Here is a 22,915-nt window from a genome sequence, read left to right as displayed (position 1 = left end):
ACACACACACACACACACACACACACACACACACACACACACACCCCACCCACCTCACACAGCATGCACCACTGGTGGTAGAGGGAACCGGGGAGGCTGGTGGGGGCAAGATCAGCTCTGCTCTGAAAGCTGTTGGGTCCAGCTGCCAGTTTATGCATCCCCCTCTGTTATGGATTGAATTGTGTCCCCAAAAAATATCTGTCAACTTGGCTGAGTCATGGTTCCCAGTATTGTATGATTGTGCACCATTTTGTAATCTGATGTGATTTCTGTATGTATTGTAAACTATGTGTTGTAAACTATGATGTAATAAGATGGATTAGCGGCAGTTATACTGATGAGGTCTACAAGATTAAATAGTGTCTTAATCCAATCTCTTTTGAGATATAAAAGAGAGAAGCGAGCAGAGACACATGGGAACATCATACCACCAAGAAAGCAGTACCGGGAGCAGAGCACGTCATTTGGACTTGAGGTTCCTGCGCTGAGATGCTCCCAGACCAAGGGAAGACTGATGCATCACAAGGACCTTCCTCCAGAGCTGACAGAGAGAGGGGGCCTTCTCCTGGAGCTAATGCCCTGAATTTGGACTTGTAGCCTACTAGCCTATGAGAGAATAAATGTCTCTTTGTTAAAGCTGTCCACTTGTGGTATTTCTGTTATAGCAGCACTAGATGACTAAGACACCCTCCCCACCCACACCCCCAGTGTGGTAGACAGGGACCCTCCCAGTAGCTCCTGCCCTGCCCCTCAATGGCAGCTACTAGGCAGCTGCTGTCCCCTATCCTGCACCCCTCCAGGCCCACCTGCCCCAAAGGAGACAGGGTGTCTTCTGCTCTGGAGGAACGTGCTGCATTCCAGAATTTTGCCAGTGATGAGTCTGACTTGTCATTTAGGGTTAAATATGGGAAAGGGAACCAGCAAGCACATAGATCTACTCAGTGTCAGGCACTGTGGAAAGCAGGCATTTTTCACATACTTATTTTTCACAGAAAAGATCAATTTCCTCACTTTTAAAAAACCAAATTCAATTGGGTTCAGTCCCCACCTGCCTGCTGGTGACATATACAGTTTAGTTATTGTGTGAGGGGGCCCTTCCCAGGGCTCACTCACTGACGGCCCTCATCCCTGAGGGCCCCTCCCATGGTCCTTCCAGTGGTCAGCCTCATTTGCTGTGCTCTAGAGGACCGGGTCTTGGCCTCTTGTGGAAAGCCCCAAATGCTGTCCCTTCTCCCAGTCTCCAAGAAGCCCCTTCTCTCTCACTGAGTCTTTACAACAACCATGAGAAGAACACGTTATGGTTGTCTTATAGATGAAGGAACTGAGACACAGAGAGATTGAGTCACCCGTCCAAGGTCATACAGCTTGCAAGGACTGCAGCTGGGAACGGAGCCCAGATTAGTTCCAAGGTGACACAGATCATAGACTGGGAAAATCACAGCCTGGATGTTGGCAGACGCTGGTCTGTTTCACTGTTTACTTGTCCAGCAGCCTTGATTAAGTCAACTTCCTCATTGGCAAAATATTTATCTCAAAGGGTTGCTAGGGGATCAAATAAAATGACCCTGTAAAATGGCTTTAATAACTGTATCAAATGTTACAACAATATGGCATTTCCATTTAGATGTGGTTTAGGTTGAAGTGTTTTGATGGCCTTCCTGTCTCTCCTTGGTCAACTGACCTTCACGCACAGGCAGCATTCTGACTGAGCTCAGCCACTATGGAAGCCTGGAGACCTCAACGTTGCACTTGGCCTGGGGCCTCCTGCTTCAACACGGACCTTGACAGTAGAACATCCTGAAATTCCCATCTCAGAAACAGGCTCTGAGCTACTCTACACATGTCCTTCCCCAGAAGGATCTATTTTCTGTCTTTTCCACCCTGCTTTGTGCAGCTAATGACAGAGATGTGAAACTGAAGTGGGGAAGGAGCAGGGAAGAAGCACCATAACCTCTCTTTCCTCCCTCCCTCCAATCTCATGCCAGCACCTCCTATGGGCTGCACCCAATCTGCACCCTGCCAGCCAGAGAGCCAGGAGATACTGTCAGATGGTACCGGGTGAGGTAGACAGGCCAAGAGAGAATGTCCATTCTATGGACTGAATTATGTACCCCTAAAAGATATACTGAAATCCTAATCCTTGTACCTGCGAATGTGACCTTGTTCTGGGAAACTGAATTTTTCTTTTGTTGTCAGTTGGGTCAAATGATGTAATACTGGAGTAGGGTGGGTCTTAGTGCTAATTCCTTCTGAGCTGTGTCTTAATAGTCCTAATTCCCCCGAGTGACACACAGGAGGAAGAGAGACGCCATGGGACAATGGAGGCAGACACATCCATAAGCACCAAAAGAATGCTAAGGGTTGCCAGCTGCCACCAGAAACTAGGAGAGAAGCATAGAGCAGTTCCTCTCTCAAAGCCCTTAGAAGGAGCTGACACGGCCAAGACCCTGATTTGGACTTTTAACCTCCAGCACTGTGAGAAAATAAATTTCTGTTCTTTAAAGTTACTCACTTGTGGTATTTTGTTTTGGCAGCCCTAGAAAACTAAGACAGTCCACTTCTAGGCAAACATCTCATTTCTCTCCTATGTGATGCCTGCTGTCTGAATAGGCTGGGCCTTCCAGGCGGAGCTTTGGTGGGGCTGAGGGGAGGCAGGAGGGAAGGGAAGGAAAGGAACTGACAACGTAGATCTATTCCAGGGCCTCTGCTCATTAAGCTGTTTGATAAAAATGTCTACACTGCCTAACATGTGCCAGGGACTGAGAATACAGAACAGAATAAGGCCCTTTGTCCTGCCTCAGCAGCTCACTATAATCATGTATAATTTTATAAAGCAATGTACTAGGAGCTCTGAGAGTCCAAAGTGGGGGAGGGTAGCTAGTCTAGTCAGCAAGAAGTGACTCTTATACTGGATAGAGCATGAAGAAGGATCCTGGGTGGCAAGCAGTTTGCCACCGGCTGCTAACCTAAAAGTTGCTGGTTCGAAACCACCCAACAGCTCCACAAAAGAAAGGCCTGGTGATCTGTTCCTTAAATAATACAGACAAGAAAACCCTAAGAAGCCTACTCTGTATATAACGTACGGAGTCGCCATGAGTTGGAGCATGAAGGGTGAATTTTCTAGGTTAACAAAACAGGCAAAGGGCTTGCCCACAGAGAGCAGCAGGCTCAGAGGAGCTGGGTATGAAAGGACAACGGATGTTCAAGAAATGACAAAGTCTCAAGTGGTTGGTAGACAGAGACACTGGCAGGGATGGGGAGGAGGTGGCAGGTGGAACAAATGGAGAAGTCGTTGGGCCATATCGTGAAGGCCTCGTAAGCCAGGTTCTGGTGTTGAGATGGTACACAGTGTGCAGCGAACATCATCAAGACTCTTTAAGCAAGGTCCAAGAGACTCAACCCTCAATGTCTTCGCCTTTGACATTCGTGATTGGCGTGCAAATTTGAAGAAAATCTTAGTCACTTTGATGACTAAGGTGCATCTGACTCAAGTCATCTTTTCAATCACCTCATATGCATGCGAAAATTGGACAATGAAAAAGGAAGACAGAAGAATTTATGCATTCAAACTGTGTTGTTGGCAAAGAATACTGAATATATCAGGGATTGCCAGAAGAACAAACAAATCAGTTTTAGAAGAAATACAACCAGAATGCTCCTTAGAAGCGAGGATAGACAGACTTTGGCGTGCTTACTTTGGACACATCATCAGGTAAGAGCAATCGCTAGAAAAGGACATCGTGTTTGGAAAAATACAGGGCCAGTGAGAATGAGGGAAACCCTCAATGAGATGGATTGATACAACAGCTGTAACAATGGACTCAAACATACCAGCAATCATGAAGATGGCGCAGAACTAGGCAATATTTCGTTCTGTTACACAACAGGAGCGAATTAACCAATAAGCACAGGCTTACAGTGAGCGAGGTACACGCGGACTTAATTGTGTTTACTTACTAATCTGTAGTGCACAATTTCACATGGGTTTTACCACATCTTTGATTTGGCACTACAGATTAGTAAGTGAGCACAAGTAAGCCTGTGCGTACCTTGCCGATTGGGTTACACATATGGTTGTCACGAGCTGGAGGTGACTCCTGGCAACTAACAACAACAGCATCAGCTTCAAGTTTTGGGGAGTCTCATGGGCGGCAGGATGCCTCACAGCCTACACGCAAGTCTATTCCAAGCTGGCACACAGGACGGCGTGAGCAGCCAGCCCCACGCTTGTCAAACCATAGGACCTAAGCAATGTTCATTTCACCTAGACTCTCCTGCTGTTTCCGTGTGGTTTTATCTCCACTGGCCATTTTGCTTTTTAATTGCTGCCGGGTAACAAAGCAGCCAGGGGTATAATCCAAAGAGACAGAAGTGAATGACTATGCAAATAGAGCGGGACATTATAAATTCATCAAGACCTGTGCACACGAAGGCGCTAAGAATAAACGCAGCCTTAATTCTTCATTTCTTCCAGCTTCTTCTTCTGATGCGAAATATGTTTCATTTAAACGATCCTGGGGTGAGTGAGGTCACAGGGCTGCTGGCAGGGAGAAAGCATTTTTTTAATTGACAAAATGCTAATCGTTTTGGAAAATGAATTCTAGTCTTCCCATCTAATACAGTGGATGTGTGAATAATTACTTTCCTTCACTAAACTGTTAATGCAACATTAGTGATTACACTAATTAAAACTAATGAACTCTTCCATACTGATAAACTCCGTCAGTCAGTGGATGCTTTTCTTCCTTTGGCTGTATTTAACTTCCCGTTTGGAAGAGAGATCTTGAATTAACCTCTAGGATAATGCGCAAAATTGGGTTTAGAAATGTAAGGCTTTATAGACTGGGTATAATTCTTTCCCCAAGCCATTTCCACCGAGGGTGTAATTGAATTTAAAAACGCATTCCTTAATTTGATCAGCCACACTCCTGTGCTTGGTAATAGCTATCCCCTCCAAATCCTGGCCTCCGAAGGGGAAACCTGCCCCTGGAAATATCACATGACCCCTTCTGCAGCGGCTACTCCCTCTGGTCAGCGAACTTACTTAGAGGATTGCTTTTCCCTTCCACTCGCTTCCAGGAACATTACCCTGCCAATGCCCTTCAACTGGAGGAGGATTTTGCACCCAATTCTAAATGATGAGCATTTGCTTTGAGTTGGCTCATGACCTCCTTTGTGAATATTAACTGACTGAGGTTTTGAGTACCAGGGGAAGGGGAAGAAAAGGCAGAGATGCTAGCAAAGCATTTCACACAAAGGAGAAAGAACAGGTGGGGGTGGGGGCATAGTAGTTAAGAGCTACGGCTACTAACCAAAAAGTCGGCAGTTAGAATCCCCCAGGCACTCCTTGGAAACCCTATGGGGCAGTTCTACTCTGTCCTATAGGGTTGCTATGAGTTGGAATCAACTTGATGGCACACAACAACATCAGGGGCTTTGGAGGGTCAATGGTAGATTGATATTGGTGGTTCAGTGGTAGAATTCTCGCCTTCCATGTCTGTAGACCCGGGTTCAATTCCCAGCCAATGCACCTAATGTGAAGCCACCACCTGGCTGTCACTGGAGGCTTGCATCTTGCTGTGATGCTGAGTGGGTTTCAGCGGGGTTTCCAGACTTAGACTAATAAGAAAGGCCTGGCGATCTGTTCCAAAATCATCCAGTAAAAACCCCATGGATCACAATAGTCTGATCTGCAACTGATCATACAAATGACACAGGACTGGATAGCAGTTTGTTCTGTTGTGCATGGGGTCATGGTGGCAGCTAACAATAACAACGTTAGGGTATTGGGCTAAAGTCAAGGCTTGAACCAAGTTGGGAAGCAAGCCTGCTAAGACAGGAGAAGGATTGCAACCGCGGTGACATCCATTCTCCAGTGTTTAATGATTCTCTCTTATTGCTGGAAAAGACAGTCAAGGCTGAAGGCTAACTCTTCTCCATGCTATTTTCCCAGGATGGCATGGCTCTCCACGTTTCTTTCTCAAAACCTTGGAATGACAGTGTACATGAATACAAAACTTAGGAGGATTCTGGAATGCTTCCAAACAGCTAAGAATAAGTCAAACTGAGATAGAAAGCAATAATGAGGCTTCTATCACCTGGGATAGAACAGATAATTAGAACAGGTATTTCATGCTCCTTCCCAACACCCCCCCACCCCTGACCAGATACAGTTCTTAGTTATACTTGCTACATGGATGGATAAGAGCTTCATGTAGCCAGCATGATAATGTCTACAATTTTCTTTAAAATACTTTAATGTAGTTACTGTGATAGAAGCCTGTATGATATTTATAAACTATACTCTAGGGGCTATCAGTTCTCTAATAAGGAATTTGTACTTCATGGTAATCACCTAATGTTTTCTCAGAAAGGCTTCACTCCAGAGATAATGACACTACAATTGCCTCAATTATTATCCATAGTTCTGATCCACACGAGATACTGCCAATTAACATTTCCACATGGGTTTTTACTGGTGACATTTGTTGCTTGATAATCAGCATAATAGATGTTAGAAATGGACCTTCATTGAAGAAGTTAGTGGTTTTTGAGATAGGAAGATTGGTTAAAATATTTCAGAGAGATTCCCAACATTAGGTTCGGCTCCTGAAGCTTGGTTAATATTCCTATATCCTGCCACTGAGTCAAGGGCTTCTAGTGGTCTGATGCCATCTGTAAGTGTCATGGAATCTTGCCTCTGAAATATCACTGTAACAGACCTGAGAAAATCCTTCATACAAGATGATATCAGAGCCCCTGAAAGGACAGAAAGCTGGGACTTCATCAGAATTATGGAATGGTTTATGCTTAATCAATGCCTGTAAGTCTGGCAGAATTGGGTAGTGATATTGTAGGGGTATTGTAGATTGAATTGTGTTCCTCAAAAATGTGTCAACTTCACTAGGGCATGATTCCCAGTATTGTGTGGTTGTCCATCATTTTGTGATCTGATGTGATTTTCCTATGTGTTGTAAATCCTACCTCTATGATGTTAATTGAGGCAGGATTAGAGACAGTTATGTTAATGATGCAGGACTCAATCTATAAGATTAGGTTGTGTCTTGAGTCAATCTCTTTTGGGACATAAAAGAGAGAAGCGAGCAGAGAGGAGAGGGACCTCATACCACCAAGAAAGAAGTACCAGGAGCGGAGTTCACCCTTTGGACCAGGGGTCCCTGTGCTGAGAAGCTCCTAGACCAGGGGAAGATTGATAACAAGGACCTTCTCCCAGAGCTGACAGAGAAAGAAAGCTTTCCCCTGGAGCTGGCACCCTGAATTTGGACTTCTAGCTTCCTAGACTATAAGAGAATAAATTCCTGTTTGTTAAAGCCATTCACTTGTGTTATTTCTGTTATAGTAGCACTAGATAACTAAGACAAGGGGGAAGGTAATTCTCACTTATCTCAAACTTTTTGGGGGCTACCGTTACTTACCAATGCTCCTGGGTGGTGCAAATGGTTAAGCGCTGGGCTATTAACCCAATGGTTAAAGATTCAAACCTACCCAGCAACTCTATGGGAGAAAGACCTGGTGATCTGCTTCTGTAAAGATTACAGTCAAGGAAACACTAAGGGGCAGTTCTACTCTGTCACATAGGGTCACTAGGAGTTGAAATAGACTCATGACGCCTAACAAACAACAACAAGGGGTGACTTGGAAAAACATTTTAGGAGTCCCTGGGTGGTGCAAATGGTCAACGCACACAGCTGCAAATCAAAAGGTTGGCAGTTCAAGTCTACCTAGAGGTACCTTGGAAGAATGGCCTGGCCATTGAAAACTCAGCCATTGGAAATCCTATCGAGCACAGTTCCACTCTGATACACACGGGGTCACCATGAGTTGGAGTTGAGTCACCAGAAACTGGATTTACTCTATGACCAGCCCTGTGCTTAGCATTCTATGCCCGGTCATGATCACTCTATGAGGTAAGTTATTATTAGTTATAAATTTTAAACATACAATTCTATATAAATTATAATGATCATTATCATTTTAGCAATATGGAAACTGAGGCTAGGAGAGCTAGTAAGAGGGGAGCTGCAGTGTGAACCCCAGTAGGATAACTCCAGAGCCCCTGCTCTTAGCTGCTTCACCAGGGTTTCCTGGCAGAATTATCAGTGGTGCCCCATGCACTCTCAAAGGTGTCCCTGTTTGGATGATAAAGTGTATAGTCATACTAGTTAGAGCCTATTGATGCTGTTGTTGTTGTTGGCTACTGTCAAGTTGGCTCCTGACTCTTGGCAACCCATGTACAGGGGCATGAAACACTACCTGGTCCTGCACCATCCCCATGATTGGTTGTAGACTGGACCATTGCGATCCATAGGGTTTTCACTGGTTGATTTTTGGAAGTAGATTCACAGGCCTTTCTTCCTAGTCTGTCTTAGTCTGGAAACTCCACTGAAACCTGTTCAGCATCATATCAACACTCAGGCCTCCACTGACAGACGAGTGGTGGCTGTGCATGAGGTGCATTGGCTGAGGATTGAACCAGGTCTCCTGCGTGGAAGATGGGAATTCTACCACTGAACCACCAGTGTCCTCAATTATAGCCTGAGTACAGGTTATTATTGAAACTGCACCTTTGGGCAAAACACTTGAGTTTTCTGAGACTCAGTTTTGTCATCACTGAAGTAGGAGAAATCATACCCACTTGAGAGGCGTGAATGAAAGAGCATAAAGGAGAACACACTGGACTCTGCTGTAGGAGATACAGCAGTTGTTAATTTGATATACAGGCAGTCCCCGGGTTACAAACGAGATCAGTTCCTCGCTGTGTTTTTTAAACTGAATTTGTAGGTAAGTCAGAACAGGTGCGTACGGTTCTTATTCAGTCTTACTTTAGTGCAAGAAAAGGTGCAAATCCTTTTCAATGACTTAAAAGCTGCACCTGCAGCAAGTGAAAGTGATTGAGAGGAAGAATTTGTTGCAAGTAAGTGTTGGTTCAATCATTTCAAAAGGAGGGCAAATTTATACAGTGTTAAAGGGCAAGTACAAGTTGTCCCTCAGTCGGACGTTCTTCCTAACCCGGGGACTTACTGTACTTGAAAGAGCACTGGATTGGGGCCTGGTGATCTGAGCTTTGGTTCACATCTACCGACAGTCATCTCTGTATCACCTTAGATGTGAGGTGAGGTCAAACTAGGTGATCTCTAAGATTCTGTCTAAACTTGGCTTTTTATGATCCCTTTGACCTTGTGATTTTATCTTACTCCAAAGGAGGTTTTAGCTTGACAAACTAAAATTAGTAGAAATAAGTCATAAGTTTTATTGGGGGGTTTGAAAACACTTGAAGTAATTCTTGACAAAGGACTATTGTTGAGGAGTGTGGACAGAGCTACCTGACCGTTTCTGTTTTGAGATTTAAGTGGAGACAACCATATACAAGTCGTTCAGTGGGGTGCTAGAGAGGACTCACAAAAGCTGACTGTGTGCACTTCTTCCCACTCTCTTCATTAACATCATGTTGGAAGCTTGAAATCTGACATGTTAGGAGTATTTACACATAGAAACTGGCAAGCACTGCGAATCAGGGCATTTCCCCTGGAGATGTGCTTGTTAAACATTTATCAGCACGTCACTGGCCATTCTCTATCCTGACAAAGCTCCCACTTTTAAAAGGGCAACAAGGTCTCACCTTTTGGTTGCTGAAGTCATCCCTATTGGTGGTTTTGTTGTTGTCTGTGGGAAAGGAGATAGTCCCTGGCTATTAACTGGTGTTGGAGGCTCAAATCCACCCAGAAGTGCCTCAGAAGAAAGGCCTGGTGATCTACTTCTCAAAAATCAGCCACTGAAAACCCTATGGAGCACAGTTCTACACTAACATGCATGGGGTTGCCATGAGTTGGAATCAACTTGACAGCAACAGTTTTGTTTTGTTTTTGGTGGGGAAGGGGAGGAGAAGGCTATAGTGGATGATGCAATACCTCCTGCTGAAGGAGCTGGTGATGGGACATTTGGGACTGGGCAGATTCCTTGGAGGTAGGCTATGGGGGTGGGGAAGAAAGGAAGAGGACAGGTACCCAGGCGGGCAGGAATTGCTGGGAAAAATTTTAAAACCAGTGAGTCAGGTGGCACAGAGGGGCTTCACTAATGAGCACTGTGCATACAAACCCACTTGTTCCCCTCTGTCCTGCACATAAAATACTTTATTCACTGATGTCAGGGGAGGTTAGCTCAGTTAGGTAGAAATGTTGCTGAGGCAGCCAAAATTGGGAAGTAATTCCTACATAGGCCGGCTATTTATTCTCTGCTCTAGTCGTTCCCAACTTAAATATTTTCAGTATTTAAAAAAAAAAAAAAAAATCATTGGAAATCATACATTTACCCATGACAGCCCATATACTAGGTTCTGGAATGTGAAGTTTCTTCACTGATGATCAAAATTATACAAATTCAGCATGGAGGCTTTGGTTGGCACACACAACTGCAGAAGTCTTGAGTCTTGGAATGGATATATATATTACTGATTGATTAATTGATTGATTAGGAAAGAGGCAAATCAGTTATTATTTTGAAAAGAGGAAAATGACAACTTCGGTGGACAAAACTTTTTAAAACCAAGGTCCATGGGTACAAAATAATGAGAGGGGTCCATACAGATGTCTGTACAGACTTTGATCCTATGGTCTCAAAGCCTCCTGACAAGCTGTCCTCTCATAAATACAGTCCCTGGGCACGTGAGGGGCCTGGAGGAAATACGTGGATGACACTGTGATAAAAAAAATACGACTCCGAGTCCACAGGCTCGAGTCCCAGGGTCCTTCTTTAGTACCAGGTCCTAACCCTCGCCTACAGCATAGAGGTGATTTATACATGAGTATGTGTCTGCCTGTTGAGCACTGGAGGACAGGGACTCATCCTTCATGTGTCCTTACTGCCAAGCACAGTGCCTGACATGCGACAGATGCTCGATCTATATTTGTAGCATTAATTAATTATTAATTATTAATTAATTGATGCATTAGTGTTATTGATTAAACTGTGTTCCCCCACAGTATGTGTTGAAATCCTAACCCCAGTACCTGTAAACATCATCCTGTTAGGAAATACAGTTTTTCTTTTTTTTAAATAATATTTTATTGTGTTTTTGGTGAAGGTTTACACAGCAGTTTAGGTTCCCATTCAACAATTTCTACACAAGTTGTTCAGTAATGTTGGTTATGTTCTTCACAAGGTGTGAATAGTCTCATTATTTCTGTTCTGGTTGTTCTGTTCAGGGTTTTCCTTTTGTTATATTGATAGGGTCTCATCAGTGTAGGGTGGGTCCTAAACCTAATTACTTCTGGGTTAATAAAAGACCAGAAAAGACACAAAGGCACATACACGGGGGGGAAACAGATGCCATGTGAGGTGACTTGTAGCAGAGCTGAACCAAAGCTCAGCTCACCTGGCCTAAATCCAGTGCTCGGTTAAGTACATCAAATTAACCACAGCTATACGGCCCACATCAGTCTTCAACGTGCTCTCACACGCTCTCTCATTCACTCCTCTCAAGTAGATATGACTTTTCCTTCTTTAGTGATAACAGAAGTGAGCCTCAGAAAACTCAACTGTTTTGCCAAGGGTGCAATTTTAGTAAATAACCTATATTCAGGCTGTAACTGTGGACGCTGGTGGTTCAGTGGTAAAATTTTCACCTTTCATGTAAGGACTCGGGTTTGATTCCCAGCCAATGCACTTCACATACAGCTACCTCCCAGGCTGTCAGTGGAGGCTCGTGTGTTGCTATGATACTGGACAGATTCAATGGCGCTTCCAGACTAAGACAGACTAGGAAGAAAGGCCTGTCAATGAGCAGCATTGTTAGCTGTCAGTGAGTCTGGGGTGACTCGTTGGCAGCTAACAACAGCACCTTAACGACACCTTTTCTAACTCTACAGGGAGGAGAAGGGGAGCCATTTGCGCCTCCCAAATTATAGAATAGCTCAGAAAGAGTATGATTTGATTTGATTTCTATAATCAGTATTTTTCAGACTGTGGGTTTTTGATTTAGCAGGTCCTGGAATTCTTTATCCAAATAGCTTTGAGTGTGCTTCCAGAGCCCTCACAGGCTATTTCCAGGGTCTGCTTTCCAGAAATGAGGGCAGTGGTGGTTCAGTGGTAGAATTCTCGCCTTCCATGTGGGAGACCCATGTTCAATTCCTGGCCACTGCACCTCATGTGTAGCCACCACCCATCTGTCAGTGGAGGCCTACGTGTTGCTATGATGCTGAACAGGTTTCAGTGGAGCTTCCAGACTAAGATGGACTAGGAAGAAAGGCATGATGATCTACTTCCAAAAATCAGCCAATGAAGACCCTATGGGTCACAAGGGCCCGATCCACCACAGATCACAAGAATGGCTCAGGACCGGGGTAGCATTTGTCCACGGGGTAGCCATGAGCCAGGGGCTCACTCAACAGCCAGTTCAGCAGCAACAACTTTCCAGAAGGCAGACCACTGAGCAAAGGTGTGGCCAAAAGGCTACTATTTTTGAAGTGTTTGGACAGAGCCTGGATGTGTGGGCTGGGGTGCCCATCTACCTTTGCATGACACCCAGCAAATGCAGGATGAATGTGGGTTAGGAAGAATGTGAGACAGGTTGCTGGCTGGGAGCTGTGGCCATCCAGGTTGTTATGAAGGTATAATTACAAGGTAGGAGGAGAGAACATATGTTAAGAGTCCCTACCTTGACTGATACTTTTAAATATTTTGACACATAGTGTGTGAGCCTCCCTTTGTACTTCTGCCTTGAGCCTGGCAAATGTTAGCGGGGGGCCTGCAGTCAGACCACATAGTGGAGGAATGCTCCTCCATCTCTGTTTTCTCTTTGGTTCTACTTCTCATCTGTGAGGTTTTGAGCATGCTAATGAGTTTTAGGAACCTTGTAGACGATGAAAAACTTCTTGTTGAAAGCAACTTTTTGTGTAGTTTTTATATTTGCAACTGGCAAGAGAAACCTGGGGCCTGGGTGAGCAGTTTAAGGTTTAAAACCCAATGACCTGAAAACGTGTTAAATACGAGCATCTCTGTAGGATGACTTAAGGACTGCCGGGGTGATTCCAGGGCAGTGGTGCTGAGCGTGCTGGGAGGACAACCTTAAGCCAGTTTGGACAACCTCAGCCTGTGGGCAACAGTGCTCACGCTCCTGTAACAGAGGCAGAAGGAGCCTGGATGGTGCAAGTGGTTTGCCCTCAGCTGCTAACCTAAAGAGTGACTTTTCAGACCCACCCAGCAGCTCGTCAGAAGAAAGGCCTGGTGATCTGCTTCTGTAAAGATTACAGCCAAGAAAACCCTATGGGGCAGTTCAACTCTGTCACATGGGTCGCCATGAGTTGAAATTGGCTCAAAAACAATGAGTTTGGTTTTCTTGGTTTCTTGTTTTTCTGGGGGGCATTGGTGGTTCAGTGGTAGGATTCTTGCCTTCCATACAGGAGACCCAGGTTTAATTCCTGGGCAACACACATCATGCATAGTCACCACCCGTCTGTCAGGGAAGGCTTTTGTGTTGCTGTGATGCTGAACAGGTTTCAGCAGAGCTTCCAGACGAAGTCAGACTAGGAAGACAGGCCTGGAGGTCTACTTTCGAACATCAGCCTATGGAAACCCTATGAATCGCAATGGGCATTATCCAAACCACAGCCAATCATGGGGATAGCACAGAACCAGGCAGTGTTTTGTTCCACGGTGCATGGGGTCACCATGAGTTGCAGGCCGACTAGAAGGCAGCTAACAGCAACAATGTCTCTCCAGCGTGGCTCTCCTCACCCAAATTTAAGGGACAGCACAGCCATAAAAAGCTGCTGACAGCTCCAAGTAAATCCCCATAAGTGAGGCGGGGGTAGGTGTTTTATTGACTCTAAATCTTTGCCAGTAGCCAGGTGCATATTTAAATAAAAATCTTAGGTTTGGGGGAAGACAATGGAAAGTTGAAGGGAGAATTCCTTCCTCCTGGGCTTGGGAGGTTAGCGGTCTGGCCAGTTCCTAATAACTCATTCATCTAATATTCATCGTCTTTGAGTTATTACAGTCATCACGTGTCTCTAAGGAATACGTTTACTAGTGCCCACTAACTAGCCAAATCCAATTCCAGGCAATTCAGATTGTCCCCATAACTGTACTTCTTTCTAGAATTCACTGTGACTACATTGCAACATTTGTCCTGTTTTGTCACATTCCCCCACTGAAGGGTGCTCACTTTCTACAAGAGCTCCAAACCCTCAAATGGGCCCAGAGGAAGGACAGTAAGTCCCCAGACTCTAGCTCAGCCCTCTCGATTCCTAAAGCTTGGGTCATCTCTAGGATCCTCCCGGGAGCTGGGCTTGCTTCTTATTCCTCTGTCACTCCCCGTGCCCTGCTGTTGTTAGTTGCCATCAACTTGGCTCCGACTCATGGAGACCTTATATAAAATAGAACAAAACATTGTCGGGTCCTACACCATCTTCATGATATTGTCCATTCTTGTGGCTATCCCCATGCTCTAGAGGGATGCAGCTGAAGGCATGGCACATGCAAAGCTTCGGCTGATCCAAAGCTCGGATTTTATGCCCTGCGCTCATATAAATCTCTCATAGCTTCCTTTGCAGTTTCGCAAGCTCTCCTTTCATTACTCTGCTGAGAGGGGACTAGACCAGGGTTCCTCAAACACTGTTTACCATGCACCCAAATCTCCTGGGCATCTTGCTAATATGTAGATTCTGATTCAGCAGGTCTGGGCTGGGGCTGAAATTCCAACCAGCTCCCCAGGGATGCCAAAGCTGCAGGGTCACAAACTACACTTTCAGCAGAGAGGGGCTAGACCAGCTCTTCCTTGCCCACTTACATACATCATGGTGGGCATCCCTTTCCCCTTCTCAAAAGCCCTAACATTCCTTTAGGAATCAAACAGAAGGCTCTTAATGACCTTAGGGAGTCCTGGGATGATGCGAATACTTAACACACTCAGCTGCTAACTGAAAGGTTGGCAGTTCAAATCCACCTAGAGGCACCTCCCAAGAAAAGCCTGGCAATCTACTTCTGAAAAATTGGTCATTGAAACCCCTATGGAGTGCAGGTCTATTCTGACACACATGGGGTCACCATGAGTCAGATTCAACTCAATGGCAACTGGAAAAAAAAAATGACCTCTGATTCTATAACGACAGAATCCTTGCAGGGTCCATGGTCACCTTTGCAATGGAGGTAGTAGGTTGTCTTATTCTGCAGGATCAAAGACTTGGTTCCTCAGTCGCACAGAGTCCCCGTGCTGAGTCACAGAGTTTGGCAACAGTGAACATCTTCACAGAGGGCTGGGGGGAAGCAGAGCTCGGCAGGAATTTTTAAGCAGAGAATGGAAAGTTAGTTTATCTTCTTTCTTTTCACAGTATTTAAATTCTTTTTCTTTTTTTTTAGGAGAGAGCTTAGCTTTAATTAATAAATTCTCCATTTTTATGGGTGCCCATAATTTCCTTCTATTTAGCTTAATTGGGTTTTCATGCCCAGAATTTAGAAGCAGCTTCCTCCTTTGAGTTTTAAATAGTAATACGGAAACAAATATCACACTCTTCTGCAGCATCCATTGATTTCAATACCATTCTGCTGTTACCTAGTGAATTCATTCATTCATTCCACAAATATGTATTGAGCATCTACTATGTGCTAGGAAATGCGGGAGGAGATTAGGGATTAAACAGTAAACAAAACTAACATGGTCCCTGTCCTCAATGAGCTTCTTTTTCTAGAAGGTGGAGAAAATGCTCGCAGGACCTGGAAGGGATTTGTGGGAGAATGGTCAGGGTGTGTCTTAGGCTGGATTCTCTAGAGAAGCAAAACCAGTAAAGCAGACAAAAATAGAGAGAGAGAGAGGTTTATATCAAGGAAATGGTTCACGAGGTTGCAGAGGGTGGAACGTCCCAAGTCAGTGGGTGAGGATAGAGGCTTCTCCTGATTCATGTAGCTGCAGGGGCTGGCAAACCCAAGATCAGCAGGTCAGAGAGCAGGGCTCTTGCTCACAGGCTGCAAAATCGGTGAATCCCAAGATTGGCAGGCAAGACCGAAGGCAAGCTGCCAGCTCAGGTCCCAAGAATCAGAGGTCAGATGAACAGGAGCCAGCTTCAGGATACGGAGTGAGCAAAAGCCCACAAGTCTTGCCAGAATAACCACTTAACGTTTGATACAGGCCACACGCCCAAGAAAACTCCCTTTCAACTGATTGGCTACTCACAACAGATCCCATGATGGAGATGATCACATCATACGACTGCCAAATCACTGAGAATCATGGCCCAGCCAAGCTGGCACACAACCTTAACCATCACAGGGTGGCATCCTGTTCAATTTTTCACAGAAGTCCAACAGCAAATCGCTCCTTCTTTTCGGTTTTCTCCTCACTTAAGGTCAAATTCAGTGGGAGGAGAGAGGAAGGTAAGACGGGGAAGAGAGGGTGGAACCTTGACCAGTTGCCTTGGGTGGTAAACGAGAAAGGACTCAGAATTCCCTCTAAGTAGTCCTGAAAGCGTTAGGGCACTGGTGGTTCAGTGGTAGAATTCTCGCCTTCTATGTGGGAGATCCAGGTTCCATTCCCGGCCAATGCAGTTTATGCACAGCCATCACCCATCTGTCAATGGAGGCTTGCGTGTTGCTATGGTGTTAAATGGGTTTCAGCAGAGCTTCCAGACTAAGATGGACTAGGAAGAAAGGTCTGGCAATCTCCTTCTGAAAATCAGCCAGTGAAAACCCTGTGGATCACAATGATTGGATACACACAGAAAGGAAAATAAGTTGATAAAAGCACTAAATCCCTGCTCCACAAAATACGGTATGACAAACCCTCCATTCCAGCCTTGCTAATGTACCAGCCTTACAGCAAGGAGTCAAAATAGGCCAGAGGCTCTTCAGTTTCTTCACAGAACTTGATCTTGTCAAGGGAGTCCCTGGATGGTGCAAATGGTTAATGGACCAGGCTATTAACTGAAAGGTTGGAGGTTCGAGTCCACTCAGAGGTGCCTTGGAAGAAAGACTTCGTGATCTACTTCCGAAAAATTAGCCATTGAAAATCCTGTGGAGCACAGCTGTATCTGACACACATGGGGTCGCCATGAGTTGGAATCGACGGCAACTGGTTTTGGTAGAAACTTGGCAAAGCACTTAATAGTAATTCCCCGACTAATTTTTACAAGTCTTTATGGATAGGCTTCAGGATAAGACCTAAATTTTCCTGTGTTGGCTAAGAAAGGAAACTGAGGCAGAGAGCATTGAACCCAACAGTGTCTGGTGGGGTGGATGGCAGAGGCACAAGGCAATGAAGACCCCTGGAGAACTGAGATGTGGCCCCCATTCTTTCACTTTTGTATAACCAAGAGCAACTCCCTTTCCTTTTTCAGGCCTCAGTTTCCATGACTGTACAATGAGAATGATGATACCTGCCTCCTTTTAGGATGATATGAATCTAACCCAAACCAAACCAACCCCATTACTGTCTAGCTGATTCCGACTCATTGCAGCCCCATGTATTACAGATAATGGCTGTGATCTTTATGAAAGCAGATCGCCAGACCTTTCTTCCATGGCACCGCTCAGTGGGCTTGAACTGCCAACCTTTAGGTTAGCAGCCAATTGTAAACCACTTGCCCCTCCCAGGGACCTTAGATGATATGAAGAATGTGTTAAAATATGCTTTAAATGATGAGCTCCATTTGGAAGAAAGTATTATATGAATGCAAATCATGGAAGGGCACACCTGAAACACAGAATTGTCCTGGCTGACACCTCCTGAATGCACAGCCCTGTCCTGACCATTCTAAGCCTGTCACATGCATTTAATCCACGTCATCCCTAGGAGCTGGGAACATTATCACCAGCAGTTTACAGACAGGCAGCCGGGGCACCAAGAGGATAATGACTTGCTCAAGACCTCAGGGGTCAGGGTAGTGGGGCTGGGGTTTGCACCTTGGGAACCTGGCTGCAGAGCATGTACGGAGCCTGAGTGCACCCCACCCTCTCCGCCCAGCCAATGACAAGCGATCCATGAGTGGATTGTCTTCAGCGAGTGTTTCATTCCAAGCTGGCTTTCCCTGCTATCCAGCTCAGCTCATTAGTTGGGAGGGGAACTCAGGGAATTAGAACTAATCCTAATATTAAGTAAAGAGCCAAGCATAATTAGGAAGATAAATCTTCTGGGGAAAGAATGTATGTAACATATTCCAAAGTCAAGCATGGGTGACTTTTCTCATCTTATAGATGATCTACACCACTGTTCTCTATTCCTAGTACAGATAACTTGGGGCCGATGGCGGATATTTCTTTCTAAATCCTTAAGTTTTTTCTGATTAGAAGAGAATACATTTTCATGACAGAAATTTTGGAAAATTCTGCATAGTATAAAAAGAGAATAGAAAACATTCAGAATGCCACCACCTAAAGAGTAACACGTAACATTTTGGTGTATAGTCTTTTAATTAGCTGTCAATGCCTAAATAAACATAATGCCTAAATACTGTAAGTATAGTCTTGTAAGCTGTCTTTTCTACTTAATGTCTTGTGGAACAATATGTGTCAAAAATATAGACTAGCATCAGTATTTTTATTCCCTTCATTGGCCTTGGGGAACTCATGGAGAACTTATACGGGTGTGGCATAATTGGTTTCATTCAGTATCTGGCTAGGAGAGACACAATTGCTGCATGCATCCATTCATTCATTCATTGATTCATTCATTCATTCAGTAAGTGTTTTGAATTGAAATGTGTCTTCCAAAAAGATATATTGAAATTCTAACCCCTGGTACTTGTGAACATGACCTTGTTTGGAAATAGGGTTCTATGAAGCTGTTATCAGTTAAATCAGCTTGAGGTCATGTAGGTCAGGTAGGGTGGGTCCTAATCCAATCTGAGGGATGTCCTTATAAAAGAGGAGAAGAGACCCAGAGAGACAGAGAGGAGATGGTCATATGACAATGGGAACTATGCTAAGGAACACCTGGGGCCACCAGAAACTGAGCCAGGAACAGATCTTCCCCTAGAACCTTCAAAGAGAGCATAACACCCAGAATCCAGACTACTAGCCTCCAGAACTGTGAAACAATACATTTCTGTTGTTTAAAGCCACCCACTTTGTGGAACTTTGTTACCGCAAACCTATGACTCTAATGCAGCAGGACTGCCAGATATCGGGGATAAAAAGAAAAATAAAATTTCGCTCATATTCTCAAGGAGTTCGCTGTCTTTTCTGGAAGACTCTGCATCTGTTTATGCCCTGGCTTGATCTCCTTTCCCTGTTCCTCAGCCCCCTTTTCTACGTGGTCCAAGAAGGAGCTTGCTTTGTTGCTGGGCGCAGTCCAGGCCTCACTCGCTGACCCTCCCCCACATCCCGTCCCTCCCTTTCTTGCCTCTGGGTTTAGCACTGGCATAAAACTAATTTATGGCTCTTGCCAGGAAGAGGACAAATTTTCATTTCAGCCCTTCATGCGAGAAGCACTAGTACAAATGAATAATTGTTGACCCATGCTACCTATTAGAGACTGAGCTGGGGTCACCTCGTCTGTTGTTTTAACACAAGAAATTAAAGGCCCTGGCAAGGGCTTCCATGGGACGGAATTGGCAATGAGACCGACCATTATCTTTGTGGGTGACCTCCCCTGGGGCTGCGCATGGGGAGAGAGGGAGGAGGCTGCAGCTCCACGGCTGTCCCAGGAGAAGGCCAGGGCTCTGTCTGTGTTCACTTTTGACTGTGGGCTCAGGGCCGTTCTTTTGCAGGGTCTTTATCAATCAGCACCTGCCTGTAGCGCAGTGAGAATGTGGTGGACACTGTGCTGAGTGTTGAGGGGGACGTGATCATAGACGTTGCTATTTCAGCCACCAGGCAGCTCCCAGCCTAAGTTAGGAAGCATCTGATGTACGTGAAGCCATGTTTCTGCAGTGGAACAATGCATCGACGTGGACAAACCTTGAAAATGTTATGCTGAAGGAAACAAGCCAGGCACAAAAGGACAAATATTGTATGGTCTCACTTACATGAAATATCCAGAAGAGGCCAATGCAGAGAGGAAGAAAGTATCTCAGTGGTTACCGTGCGCGAAGGGGAGAGGGAGTGGGGGAAGTGGGGAGTTAATCCTAAAGGGGTACTGAGTTTCTCTGGGGAGATGAAAACATTTCAGAAACAAATAGTGGTGATGGTTGCATGACATGGTGAATATAATTAATGCCACTGAATCGTACACTTTCAATGGTTAAAATGGCCAGTTTTATGTTATATATACTTTGCCACAATAAAAAAGAAATTGAATTGCAAAAAAACCCAGAGGGAGTCAAAGGGTGCAGGCCACGTTCCCTTCAGTATTAAGTGGCCTAGTTGTAGGAAAAGGCTGGCGAAGACACGTGAAATGGGCCAGAAACAATGAATGAGATCTGGGAGGTGGGGGGACAGGAGGGGAGTACTCCAGGAGGCAAGGAACATCCTGAGTGCGGGCAGCAGCCAGTCATCTCATGGACTGGTGAGGTCTCTGCAGAATATTGAGAAAGAAGGCTGGGTAGGACCTGGGCAACCAGATTACTAAGAGCCGTGAAAGCAAGATAAGGCTGGGAGGGCTGGAAGGGCATTTTAAAACACTTTGGGCTGTCCTCTCTCCTGGATATATGACCATGATGTTGTTATTAGCTGCCTTTTGTCAGTTTCTGCTCAACAGAATGAAACGTTGCCCGGTCCTGCACCATCTTCACTGCCCTTGGTATGCTCCAGTCTATTGTTGCAGCCACTGTGCATTTTGAATGCCTTCCAGCCTACGGGGCTCATCTTCCAGCATTATATCTGTGATGGATTGCATTATATCCCCCCAAAACGTGTGTTGTAAATCCTAATCTCTATACCTTTGGTTATAATCTTATTTGGGACTGGGTTACCTTTGTTATGTGGTGTAGTGGTTAAGAGCTTGTCTGCTGACCCAAAAAAGATCGGCAATTTTAATCCACCAGCTGCTCCTTGGAAACCCTGTGGGGCAATTCTCCTCTGTCCTATAGGGCCTCTGTGAGTCCGACTTGAAGCAAATGGGGTGATTTTTTTGTTATGTTAATGAGGTAGTACTAGTGTAGGGTGTGTCTTTTTTGTTGTTTGTTTTTAAACATTTTATTGTGTTTTCAGTGAAAGTTTACATAGCAAATTAGGTTTCAATTTAACAATTTCTACAGACATTGTTCAGTGACAGTGGTTACATTTTTCACAATGTGACAATGTTCTCATTATTTCGGTGCTGGTTGTTCTGTTTCCAGTAATCTAGTTTCCCTGCCCCCTTACGTTTTCATCTTGGCTTTACAGTAATTGTTGACCATTTACCCTCATACAGATTTTTTTTTCTTTTTTCCCATACAAAAATTTATACATACATTGTTACGTGACTCTAACTGCTCTCCCCATACTGTGACAGCACAGTCCTCCTTTCCACCTCTGATTCCCCACGTCCATTCAACCAGCTCCTAACCCTCTCTGCCTTCCCATCTCACCTATGGACAGAAGCTGCCTGTTTAGTCTCTTGTATCTACTTGAGCTAAGAGGCACACTCCTTACGAGTATCACTTGATGTCCCACAGTCCAGTCCAAACCCTGTCTGAAGAGCTGGCCTCAGAAACTTAGTTCTAGGCTGATAGAGAATCCAGGGGCCATGCTTTCCGGGGTTCCTCCACTCTCATTCAGACCATTAAGTCTGGTCTTCTTACTAGAATTTGAGTTCTGCACCCCACCTTTCTCCCACTTCATCAGGGACTGTCTGTTGTGTTCCCTGTCATGGCGGTCATTGGTGGTAGCCAGGCACCATCTAGCTCTTCTGGTCTCAGGCTGACGAAGTCTCTAGTTTACATGGCCCTTTCTGTCTCTTGAGTTAATACTTTCCTTGTATCTTTGATGTTCTTCATTCTCCTTTACTCCAGGTGGTTGGGACCAATTGATGCATCTTAGATGGCCACTTGCAAGCTTTTAAGACCCCAGATGCCACTCATCAAAGTAGGATGCAGAACACTTTCTTAATAAGCTTTGTTATGCCATTGACCTAGATGTCCCCTGAAAGCATGGTCCCCATACACCTACCCCTGCTACTCTGTCCCTTGAAGTGTTTGATTGTATTCAGGAAACTTCTTAGCTTTAGTTTAGTCCAGTTGTGCTGACTTCTCCTGTAGTGTGTGCTTTCTTCCCTTCGCGTAAGATAATAACTTGTCTACTATTTAGTTAGTGAATAACCCTCACACTCCCTCCCCACCTTCATAACCATCAAAGAATGTTGTGTTCTGTGTTTAAACCTTTTCTTGAGTTCTTATAATAGTGGTCTTATGCAATATTTGTCCTTCCGTGACTCACTAAATTCACTCAGCATAATGACCTCCAGATTCCTCCATGTTATGTTTCACAGCTTCATCGTTGTTCTTTATCGTTGCATAGTATTCCACTGCATGGACATACCGTGATTTGTTTATCCATTCGTCTGTTGATGGGCACCTAGGTTGTTTCCATCTTTTTGCTATTGTGAACAGTGCTGCAATGAACATGGGTGTGCATATATCTATTTGTGTGACGGCTCTTACTTCTCTAGGATATGTTCTAAGGAGTGGGATAGCTGGATCCTATAGTACTTCTATTTCTAGCTTTTTAAGGAAGTGCCAAATTGATTTCCAAAGTGGTTGTACCATTTTACATTCCCACTAATAGTGTGTAAGTGTTCCAGTCTCTCCACAACCTCTCCAGCATTTATTATTTTGTGTTTTTTGCATTAATGCTAGCCTTGTTGGGGTGAGATGATATCTCATTGTAGTTTTGATCTGCATTTCTCCCACAGCTAATGATTGTGAGCATTTCTTCATGTGTCTGTTAGCTGCCTGAATATCTTCTTTGGTGAAGTGCCTGTTCATATCCTTTGCCCATTTTTTAATTGGGTTATTTGTCTTTTTGTTGTTGAGGTTTTGCAGTATCTTGT

The 22,915-nt window shown here is 44.7% G+C and overlaps 1 protein-coding gene and 1 non-coding gene across 2 annotated transcripts in view; one reads left to right on the top strand and one right to left on the bottom strand.

The window, feature by feature from the left end:
- Window positions 1–22,915, bottom strand: part of SIAH3 (siah E3 ubiquitin protein ligase family member 3) — a 120,534-nt gene that overhangs the window by 3,347 nt on the left and 94,272 nt on the right. The gene's annotated exons all lie outside the window — the stretch shown is intronic.
- TRNAG-UCC (transfer RNA glycine (anticodon UCC)) lies at window positions 12,089–12,159 on the top strand. The gene has a single exon. It is a non-coding gene; the product is annotated as a tRNA-Gly (tRNA).

The sequence above is a fragment of the Trichechus manatus genome, unplaced genomic scaffold, assembly GCF_000243295.1.
Source record: "Trichechus manatus latirostris isolate Lorelei unplaced genomic scaffold, TriManLat1.0 scaffold00044, whole genome shotgun sequence".
Lineage (NCBI taxonomy): Eukaryota > Metazoa > Chordata > Mammalia > Sirenia > Trichechidae > Trichechus > Trichechus manatus.
This window is presented reverse-complemented; position numbering and strand designations above follow the sequence as displayed.